This window comes from Octopus bimaculoides, chromosome 12 (genome assembly GCF_046866305.1).
Source record: "Octopus bimaculoides isolate indiv1 chromosome 12, ASM4686630v1, whole genome shotgun sequence".
NCBI lineage: Eukaryota > Metazoa > Mollusca > Cephalopoda > Octopoda > Octopodidae > Octopus > Octopus bimaculoides.
The window spans coordinates 61,587,897-61,600,396 of NC_142939.1; positions in this window are offsets into that span (position 1 = coordinate 61,587,897).

The following is a 12,500-nucleotide window of genomic DNA, read 5'->3' on the forward strand; positions in this document are numbered from 1 at the left end:
TTTTAGATTCAGCTCACACACCAGTCGGCCATCGACTCATATTTATGAATGGAAGACTAGAATAAGAGAATAATGGATAATTTCATTTAATTGTCCAATTAAATCATTGATTGATTGATTAATTGATTGACGGACTGATGGTTTGATTGATGTATCGTTTGAAATGTATGTAGTAAAGTTTACTACCTCAGGCGCGTATTTTACTGTCTCAGATATACTCGGCCTAGTCCTACACCCAGTAATTATTTAAAACTTGTCGGTGTGATAAAGAAGCTCACTTTGCAACCACAACCACATGGTTTCAGTTTCAGCTCCCTGTACATCATTTTCGCAAATGTCTTCTGATTCTGCAGGCCAACCAATGCCTAGTGAGTGCATTTGTAAGTCGGAAATTTTGTGGAAGTCCGTCGCATACACACACACACACACACACACACACACACACACACACACACACACACACACACACACACACATATATATATATATATATATATATATATATATATATATATATACATATATATATATATATGTGTATGTATATATATATATATATATATAGGAAAAATTGAAATCAGAGAAATAAGCTTAGGATTGTATTTCAAGGCAGAAGAGTGGTTCGCCAGTCTGGATTTAAAATTTGTAGGAGGTAATCCAATATAGAAAATTTCCTTTGTTCCAGAGGTAATCTTGCATTAGTACACGGTATTTTTAATACTACAATTTCCATTTAGGACACAGTTTTTATTTGGACACGCAGCTGTAAGGCCTAATATCATTGATATTATTATTTAAGAAGAGATTATTGTTAATATTATTGTTAAAAACTATTAAAGTTGTTAGAGTTTTTAAGAGAGACACTGTTACCTTTTAGAATACAACTGTTACGTGATGGTATAATTTGTGAGAGATTGCTGGTGTTAGAGAAACCTATTCTGATACCGTGTGTGTTGAAAATTGAGTGATACCTTGAATTAATGTGGAAGTTCCTATCTATGGCTTGACAAAATATGTATGTATATATATATATATGTGTGTGTGTGTGTGTGTGTGTGTGTGTGTGTGTGTACACATATATATATATATATATATAAGTATGTATAGATATACGTATATTTATATATTTGTTTTTATTTATGTATGTCTGCGTGTCTGTGTGGGTTGTTTGGGTGTATGTAAATATATGTGAGTGCTTCTCTCCTACTTATATCATGACAGCCAGTGTTGGTTTGCTTATGTCCCTGTAAGTTAGCGGTTCGGTAAACGCGCCCCACAAAATAAGCATTAGAAATTAAATAAGTACTGAAGTTCGACTAAACCCTTGCAGGTAGTGCAACAGTATGGCCATTGTCCAATGACTGACACAAGTAATAGATTAAAAGTGTACATAAATAAGTGGTGAAAGGATGTTCCAGTGAGTGTAAGAAGTAAGCATGATGGGAATTGAATCAACATGTGAGATTCTCTTTCTCATAAGAAGGCAATTCATTTCATTTTCACCCTTAAATCCTACTTGTTTCACGTGAGTTTACGTGGTCTCTAAATTTGTTACAATAGTACCTAGGGTTAAACAATAACATCACCATTTGCTTCATTTGCTCCTGCCACATGGCTAAAATTTAACCCAGTTCATTATTGATGAATATTCTATGGACCCCAGATTGATTAAAAACACTGATATGAATTGAACACAGATCGTAAAATTTTGTATTTTTACAAGAGACATCGTATCTGTAGCACACTTGTGGTTTATCTTTAGATAGAAGTCCAGTTACTTTTGAATGGAGAGCATCGACTTCAGTAACCAAGCAGTTACTTTTTCCAAAGGTTTGTAGGGTGTGATTTGCATGATATTTAGCTGAATACGTGACCCCTTAAAGGCATCCTTTGTAGTTCACTCCGAACCGAGTCAGTTATGTAGTAATAGGGCACAGGTTACAGAAACAACGTTTATTTAGCGTGTCTTATAATGCATGGAAATCTATCTTGATTTCTATCTTCAGAAAATAGATTGCAAAATAGCGTGAAACTGAATCGGACCCAGTGTATACATAAATCTTTAATCGCAGAGAGATTAAGAAGAAAAATAATCCGCCTCTACGATTTGAAGTCGGAATGTAAAGGATCTTAAATATTAAATGGCATTTTGTTTCTTCTCATGCACAAGGTTAAAGATTTTCATAATTCGTTGTAAACAAAACAAGTAAAGATGCAAAGCAACATGAAATTCTTAACGTCTTAACATGATATAAAAATATATTTAAAAGTTTAAGATATAGATCTGGAGAAATGATTAATCTGAAAAGATATTGTTTACTACACATAAAAAAATTCCATCTCATTTAATGCTACAATTATTAGAGAGGGAACAGATTAAAATATGTGCTATGAGAAATAACAATTTCGAAATTCATAGATATATGAAGATGTATGTGTGTATGTATGTATGTATGTATGTATGTAAGTAAATGTAAGTACATATATATATATTTATATATTATATATATTATATACATATACACAAATGCATATACATATATATATATATATATATATATATATATATATATATATATATATACACATATACACACACATATTTATACATATTCATAAATATATACGTACATACACATATACATATGTATATATATACATACATGCATACATACATATATTATACATATATATACATAAATACATACATACATACATATATATATATATATTTACATATATATATACATAGGTACATATATATATAATATAAATAATATATATATGCATATATACATACATATATGTACATACATATATATATATATGTGTGTGTATATATATATATAGAAAGAGAGATAAATATATAGATAGATAGATACATACATACATACATACATACATATACAGGTACAAAACGTAAACAACATGAAATACGAACTTTTTTATGCGAACAATGAAAAAAACAAATGGAAATAAAACAAGTAACAAAAAGAACGACCCTTCATCAGTTGTCGGCAGTTTATCTACTCCACATTTCGAGTAATTTCGACAAGATGTGCCTTCGAGAAAACAGTTGCTCCCGCAAACCAAAATAAAAATTAGGGATTTGTGGAGGGTCAAATTTGGTAACAAAAACAGGACAGTGAAAACAAAATAGTGAATTGAAACAGCGATGGCTGCGAACGGAGAAGGAACAAGCTTTGACAGGAGAAAAGATAGGAGACGAGACAAACAAGTATGAGAGCGTCTATCTGATATATATATATATATATATATATATATATATATATATATATATATATATATATATATATATTCTCTCCTTTCACAAATCGTCAAGCTAATATGTTTCTTGTGCACGTCTTTACGTTCGTCTTTTTCGTTTTTTTATTTGAATTTTTTATTTTGAATTGTTTGTTTATTTGAATTGACTATATATATATATATATATATATATATATATATATATATATATATATATATATATATAACATAGACATACGTACCTTTAGCGTAGCTCTCAGAGAGATTCAGTGTGACAGGTTGTGGTAAGTCTGGCCTTTTGAAGCATGTTACTACTCATTTTGGCCCGCTGAATGGACTGGTGCAACGTGAAATAAATTTCCTCACCACTAGGCATCGAACTCACAATCTTACGATCTTGAGCCGACTACCCTAACCACTTAGCCACATATCTTCAACCATACGTACATACTTAATGTGTATGTATTGTTAAACGTTTGAGGTTTTGGTAGTTCAACCTCAAGAAGGTCTCTTTAAAGGCAGGAGTCAACGAGAATAACATATGTCGATACTTCGCGGAATTTTCTGCTCATCGGTGACGTATACTCACCCCACTTCCGAAAGCAATTCGAATTGCGAGCGAGTAAAATATAAAGATAGCGGAAGCTGATGTGTAAAATGGTTGCCGTTCATTTCTGGGTTCGTTTCGCTTAGTATACTTCAAAATGTATACTGTGATTTATATTACTATAGCTCTTTAAAGGAACCTCTCTTAGATGAAGTACTGCAGCTACAAGCACCTAATCACACATACATACACTATGTGATAATGATAATCTTTACTTTATTGGTGTCCTTCTAACTGAAAATTAGAATTTTGTTCTACATGTGCTGCGCCTTTGCACATCAGCAAATAGGTTTTACGCCACGTGTATATACTTCTGGCTGGCAGAATTATATACAAGTAACGAGGCTTTAGTAGAAGACACTTCGCGTCCAAGGTGCCGCGCAGTATGCGTGAACCTGAAATCATATGGGTTCGAAGCAAGGTGTTTAAACACGCAGCCATCCTAGGGTCTATTTTATTACTCTTTTTTCAGTATTTCTGAATAGAACGGTATGGCTAATAATTCTTGTTTAAATTTACCTTCCTCCATATATGCACATTTTGATATGTTTTTAGTGATTTCTGCTGCCACATACTTGCTTCAATGCTGCATGATTAATGGTTAGCTTTAATATAGTTGCTTTCTATGTTATAATAATTTTCATGTCGCAAGTTCATCTTAAGTTTGGTTTAAGACTGCATCTAGTAAATACAGTTCTCTAACGAATGATAGCAAAAAAATGTAAACCTATTAAAGGCAAGAAGTGTTTAGCAGTATAAGAAAAGGAGGTGTAAATCATAAGTTAGCAGTTTCTCTGCTTGGTATTGTATAGCGATGGTTTATAGTTATAGGAGACATCTTTGATTATAGGTATGCTCTGTCAGGACTGATTTGGGATATGCAACAACATCAAATACAATAACATCGCATAAATATATGAAGCCACAGAATCTGCAGGAACTGTATTTAGACTTCATCTATTCACTTCGTCACTGGTATATGTTTTAACGACGCTATAGAGGTAAAAGATGGAGTTAGATCTGGCGGAATTTGAACAGAGAATGTAAAGATACGAATATATATGATACATTAAACAGCATTATATGATACATATAATATATAGTATCCCGCACCATTTACTTTGATGTCCTTTTATATTAGTCTTTATCAGAGACCTTTCTACAGGTATTAACGTTATTAAGCTGGTTAACCCTTCGCAAAGTTGGTGCATGAATCACAACAGATGTTTTGGAAGAAATATTCAGAAACTACATCGAAATTTTGCAGATCGATTCACCAACTTGTCATGGTAACACAGTTACGTATTATCTGTCACCATAATCTAAATATATTACCGAATTATTGATCAATTCAATATATTTTAATGTCTTCCATTTTTTCACTTCATTACACTCTTTTCACATATTTTTGAAGAAATTATTGCAAGTATATTATTATCTACTTATTTTTTTTATAATTTGAAGCCAATATTCTTTTCGAAATTCTTTCGAAAGTCAATGTTAAATCTACTGTGACATTTGTCATGTTGGTCCTTTAGTGTTTTTTTGTTTTTTAAATATGTTTTTATATGAATGTTTAGCAAAACTACCTTCAACATTTGCATTTTTCTCAATAAATAGTTTTAACTGCGAGGATATAATCCTTGAAACCTCTTCAAACATATAATGAAGTTTGACATTTCAAAAACACCGCAGGATATATTAAATCAGTTGTAAGAAATGGTCGGCAGATGGTGAAAACAAATAGAATGTAAGCATATGTAAGTATATATATATATATATATATATATATATATATATATATATATATATATATATATATAGAGAGAGAGAGAGAGAGAGAGAGAGAGAGAGAGGCAAATTCAACAAGTAAAAAAGACAAAAAGTAATAACAAGATATATATATATATATATATATATATATATATATATATATATATATATATATATATATATACACTTGAGTGTGTGAGTGTGTGTGTGTATTTACATTCATGACATCGTCTGGAACATACACGTTCAATTCAGATTTTTAAAGAAACGTATTAATATTTATGAGTTAACATAAAACAGATCGTGTTATTAGAATATTTAAGGGTAAGAAGATTCGTTAAATATTCAGTCTCAGTCATGTTTCTCTGGATAAAGTTATCGATCCTGCTCTAACTAAAGGACGTTAGATGTATTTTAAATACTAATCAGCAACTACTGAGTAAACAAAAAAGACCTCCTGCAATGGTTCGACCTACTAAAAGCAATAGCCAAAGCTGATCATACTGTCTTAAAGAAAGTAGCTTCACATCTAACAATTTAGTTCTGGTTAGACTATGTCTGCGAAAATGACGTAAGGTTAATGGATTACGTGTCTTTGATTTTAAGATAATAAAAATGCATTATTTACAACATCCATACACTAGCAAATGGTATTTCAGTGGGAAAAACTTAATATTGGGTGGGAAAGTTTTGCATTGAAAATATTAACATATCAAATGAGATTGTTTTTGTTGATCTTTTAGTCTCAGATCCGTCCTGTACGAGCAAACCTATTACAACAAGCGTTCAAATTATGACCAGCCCGTTGCTTTTTGAGGTGAATAAGGCCACCCTCTCAGACACCGATAGCAATTCTTGAAGAAAATCAGCAACAGAAGACACAACCACGCAGGGGACCAAAACCTCGAAACTGTCTCTGCTTATACTGTGTCTAGCGTGAAGCCTGATAAAGGAGGAAACTTCGGAAATGGTGGTATTTTCCCTGCTGCAGACGATAGTAATACCTCAATCCCTGCAGTAGATGATCTACAGTTTGTCTATGATTCGAAGAAGCTGGAACTCTGAATTGCGCTCGAATTGAAATGTGAGAAAGGATTTCGCTGGAGCAGCCACACGCTCTCTTGCATGACATTTTATGCCACTGGCTCATAGGACTGAAACACCTGCAGATATACTAAGGGTGCCATTGAATGATCTGGATGACCCTTGTTTCACCGTGCTGAGTGACGTTAACGAGTAAAGCCTTTGTATTGTTGTAACTTGTTCACAGATCATTGGAATTCCTTCGTACCGGCGGCCAATGATCCAGCCTTCATATCTGTACGGTGACAAGCATTAGATAATTTCAACAAGGATTTAAGACTTGTCCATATAAGCCCTGATTCAGGAAATCTTTCATTGCTGCTAGCCATCAGTTCGTAGAGCCGTAGATGTGGTCTGGATGTGAGGCGGGAGCCAGTAGCAGATAGGCTGTCCAGGAAAGGAACTTGTAGGGCATCTACACACGGTACATGTATTAGATATCGGTTAATTTAAATATAGGCTTTTGATAATTTCTTAATTTAAAATTCGTATAACTTAACTAATTATATATAAGGCTGAATGGTTAAGCAGTTCGCTTCGAACCGACTGCGTCAGTGGTTAGTTCCAGAGCGTGAAGCATCGTGGCTTAGTGGTTAGAGTATTCGGTTCGCGATAGTAAGGCCGTGAGTTCGATTTCCGGCAGCGCGTAGGGTCCTGGAGCAAGACACCTTATTTCACGTTACTATAGTCCATGAAGACGTCAAAATGAATTGTACTCGTAATTCAAAGGGCCACCCTTGTCGCATTCTATGTCACCCTGAATTTCTCTGAGAACTACGTTAAGGGTGTGCGTTTTTGTGGACTGCTCGACCACTTGCACGTTAATTTCACGAACAGTTTGTTCCGTTGATCGGATCAACAGGAACACACAGCGTAACTGACGGGGTGACATGCCTTGTCCGATGGTCTTCACAATGTATGTGCGTGTGTGTGTATGAATGTATGTGCGTTGAGAGTGTGTCTATGTGTGTAAGAGTGTGTGTTTTTATATTAGTACCGCCTCCACTTGACAACCAACGTTGGTTTATTCATGTTTCCGTAACTTTAGAGGTTCGGAAAAGAGCCGATAGAATTTGAACTAGTCTTAAACTAGTCTGGCAACAACATTCAAAGCGTTGTGCTATCGGGGACGCAATCCAATGACTTAAACAAGTAAAGGAATAACGGTTTATATATTAAGTATAATATCGAAATATACTCTATTCAATACAATACTCTAGGAAATTATGCTGAAATGTTATTGATGATATCTGAAATGTTATTGATGGGAATCAAACCAATACCTTCCACAGGATATAGTATATATATCACGTTTCATCGAAATAAGATTACCCGAAATTTCCGAGTAATCCCCAACTGACGGTGGCACTCTAAAGACAGTGAGAGGACACCTAGATATCATGATCTGAGTGTGACCGGCTCCCTTATAGTTTAACGAACTAACAGACCGAAAGTGTTGTCTGATGAACATCATTCATCTGAAGACATCTGCTGTAGCGAGGGTCTTAGTAGTTGTTTTGCTGAAGCTGATGGTGGGATATGAACTGCGAGCTCTTCGATGGTTTGTCTGATATTTTATATTGATCCAACCAACTGAAATTCGTTTGTATCTTAGATGTGCGATGTATCTTAAGGCAATGTGTTAGAATATTGTAGTAATTAAAATAAGATCTATTTATTAAATAATGAATTGCAGGATGATTAATCACATCTATATAAACTGCTTAAAATGCTTATTCGTCCTCCGTGTTTCATCCATCATTGGTGGAGAGCAGATAATTGACATTTATTGGATAAAACATATATTTCAAAGAGTTAATACCATTAGAAACAGAGATAAGTACGGGATGGATATAGCAAAGACAGAAAGCAGGCTTCCAATGTTTGATAACAAAATTAATAAAATAATTAATAATAAAATGAAAAAATACAAAACACAATTAGAACTCATTAGTTATAGTTTCATTTGGTCTTTGATTAAGTCTAATTAACTTTAATTAAATTTCCACCATGTTTCTTCCAATATCCCATATACGGAAGATGTGTAAATGAAGTGGATCATTCTGGGAGGTTTGAAAGTAAATTAAAAATTTTTAGTTACGAAGCGAATTTTCTGGATGAATCCACCTCGAGCCTAATTTTCATCAGTACATTCTAGATTTAATTTTAAGCCATTAGAACTTGTATTAGTTTTAAAATAATTAAATTTGATAAATGGAACATTTATTGCTGTGTGTGAGAAGGAATTAATCCTGACTGAAACATGACATTGTCAATTTCCTTAAATTATCTTCAAATTTCAAAGTTTATTTTGTTTCACTTTTATTATTATTTTTTTTTTAACTAGATATGCATTTTGTGAACCATAGCCTCGTTGTGAGGATGTTCCCAGTAGACCAGTCATTTGATCATCGCAGTTTCAATAGTGCAAGTGATAAGAATGAGTGTCCGTGTGTGTATGTGTGTGCGCGTGCGTGCGTGTTTCATCCGCAAACGTGCAATATATATATATATATATATATATATATATATAATAATTTTCCCAGAGGATGTAGCAACCGTTACCAATATAGCATAAGAACTTACCTTAGGAGATCATTAATTAGATTCCTTAAGGGTCGTTCTCACAGTTTATATTTATATCATAAGGTTTTTAAACTTTTAAATTTTCATATTCAAAAGAGACAGAGACTTCAAATTCGATATATCGATTTATTTGGATAAGTTTGGCACAGAAATGTTAACATAGAGTGGTGAATAAATCGATATATCGAATTTGAAGTCTCTGTCTCTTTTGAATATGAAAATTTAAAAGTTTAAAAACCATATGATATATATATATATATATATATATATATATAAATATATATATCCATATATATCCTTCAGTTTACTGTTAAATTGTTTTTTTATTTATAAATTGGTAAAACATGGTGTGTGGTAAGAAACTTGCTTCGCAACCACATGATTCCGGGTTCAGTCTCATTGCGTAGCACCTTGGGCATGTGTCTTCTACTTTAGACTCGAGTCGACCAAAGCCTTGTGAGTGGATTAGGTAGACGGAAACTGAAAAAAAACCATCGTATATAATATTTAGGGTGTTGCATAAAGATCTCCCACATTTGGAGGAGGCAGCATGTGGATGTAAGTAAAGGTAGAGAAGCGGGGCAGGCTTCATTTGGAAAAAGAACAATGAAGCCTCTTCAAAGCCAGATCTTTTGAGATTACTGCATGAAGCTTGGCAAGAAATTCCTCAAGAGAATATTCGTCATCTGCTCATTAACATGCCTAATATGATTCTTGAATTGAAAACTGCAAGGAGCATGTCTAATAAATATTAAATACTCACATTATATAACCATTAATAAATAATTTGAATATATAATTTCAGATTTAAATAACTTTTAACGATTATAAGGGTATCTATTTACTTCTGCCATGGCTGTGTATATGTAGCAATGTGTAGCCTTCTCGCAATTTGCCACCGTTAAATTTCACTCACAGAGTATTAGCCGAACATAAGTTGATGTTTGTAGTGAGATGGAACCCGGTAAAACATGTCTCAGTAACGATCTTCTTGACCACACATTCATACTACCGAATAGAAACGGAAGAAACATGTAACGCGTCTAATGAAAATAAAGGACATGAGTCTATTCGAATTTCCAATTCTGCTAATTGCTAATCTTTCTTAAAATGAGATTTTAACTTGATAGTAACAGAACATGAAGGAAATTGAAATTTACCCCAAATTGACAATTTCACAACGCAATTATGTAATAATTATTGGAAAGTTTTCCTTCGAAATCTCACTTTATTGATTATCTCTTTAGCATTCGTTAGTTTGATCTCGATGTAGCGTTCATTTTTACCAAGTTCCTTATAATGTAATAAACTCTTTTGTGTGTGTTTGTGTGTGTGTGTGTGTGTGTGTGTGTGTGTGTGTGTGTGTGTGTGTGTGTGTGTGCGTGCGTGTGCGTGCGTGTGTGTAAAAATCTATCCAACCCTGTCACAAGTTCAGTTAAAAGGATAACTCGAGCATTTTATATATAAAAAAATCTGTAATTTTAATTCATTTAAATGTTCCAACCCAGAGACTCTGAACATACTGGGGCACCGCCATTTAATTTAACTAAATTTTTTTTTTTACAGAAATCACGTTAAAGGCATAAATCCATAAAAGCCTTGCGTTCAGTTAGTTTCAAATTAATAGCTTAGTATTATGATAACTAGCTTGTACTAAAAGCCAAACCCTTGTGCCATTTATCTTCCTTTATAGCAGATGCTTTACTCATATTTTAGAAGTGAAATACAATAAATGGCATGCGGGAGAGGAAGTTATATATACATGTTTTTTAGAACGATGGATCTCAAAGCAGATAAAAGTATATTAGTGTATAAAGGTAACCACCCCCCATTCGGTCATAAATGACCATGTGATGGCACCTAGAATGTACCGCTCCAATGTACAAGTCCGGGCATAGTTCTTTATGGAACTATAAACATGACATGCGTTCTACCATTTGATCAAGAGAGTTCTTGAAATGTTTCTATCCACCCCATTTTAGAAATGTTATTCTTACCAGCGAGAATTGTATGCTGTTGACATCATAAGAATTTATGAGCTTTGAGAGAAAGTGAAATAATACCGTACAAAGCAGATTCGTACAAATATATAATATAGATCTAAGATACGTTAGTTTTAAATCCCTCCGCGCCAGTCATGTGTATATTATCAGAGTAGCCAAGCAGTAAATGCTATTCTGGTCAGGAGTAACAATAATTAAATTATTTTATTTTATTTATTAATTCATTATAGAATATAAGGATAAAAATCACGTTAATGATTTTTATCAGGCAGTCAGCATGCTATAAAAAATTATAGGTGATTTATACATTAAATTAATAATAATATACAAATGTATATAATGATATTAAAGGAGAAAGGGCAAAAAGGACCTAACTCTAACATGCATAAAGTGCCGAGACCTGTATATAGGCGTGCGAATCTGCTTTGTAAGGTGTGTACAATTATTTGTACTTATATTGGCCGTCTATTTTACTGACGAAGGTACAAAGCCTGTTCTTTGATTTTAGTCCAGAAATTTGAGCCAAATCTCAATTAACGTGAAGTCTTTTAAATTTTTTAATATTCTTTCAATAGCACACTTTCAGTGTATATTTAATATGGAGTTTTGGCTAATTGTTTGAAGGACTCAGCACTTGAAGCATGTTGAAGTTAGGACATTATCGCCCTTGGTCCCTTAATATAATTATATACATATGTATATTATTATTAATTATATATATATATATATATATATATATATATATATATATATATATATATATATATATATATATATATATACATGACTGAGAGTGCTAGAAACACCTACATCACTAGAAATAAGAGCTAAACGCTCTAATGCCGCACTCAAAGCATATAATTGTACACATACATGCTGACAGAGACCGCAATCGACCGGAATTTTGCTGAAGAGGCTACAGCAAAGGCCGAAACTGACCGATTTTTCTGGAAATATCTCGACTGCTGCTTTTCGGCCGATTGCAATCCCTGCCAGCATGTGTGTATACAACGATGTGCTTTGAGTGCAGTATTTTTATCAATGTTGGTTTCTAACGCACTCAATAATGTTTAATGACGGTTATAGTTTTCCTCTATGGTACACATTTGCTTAATGCTGTCTAAATCAATTATACATATACATATACGCAAACCAGTCTTGGTATGTTTACGTCTTAATTG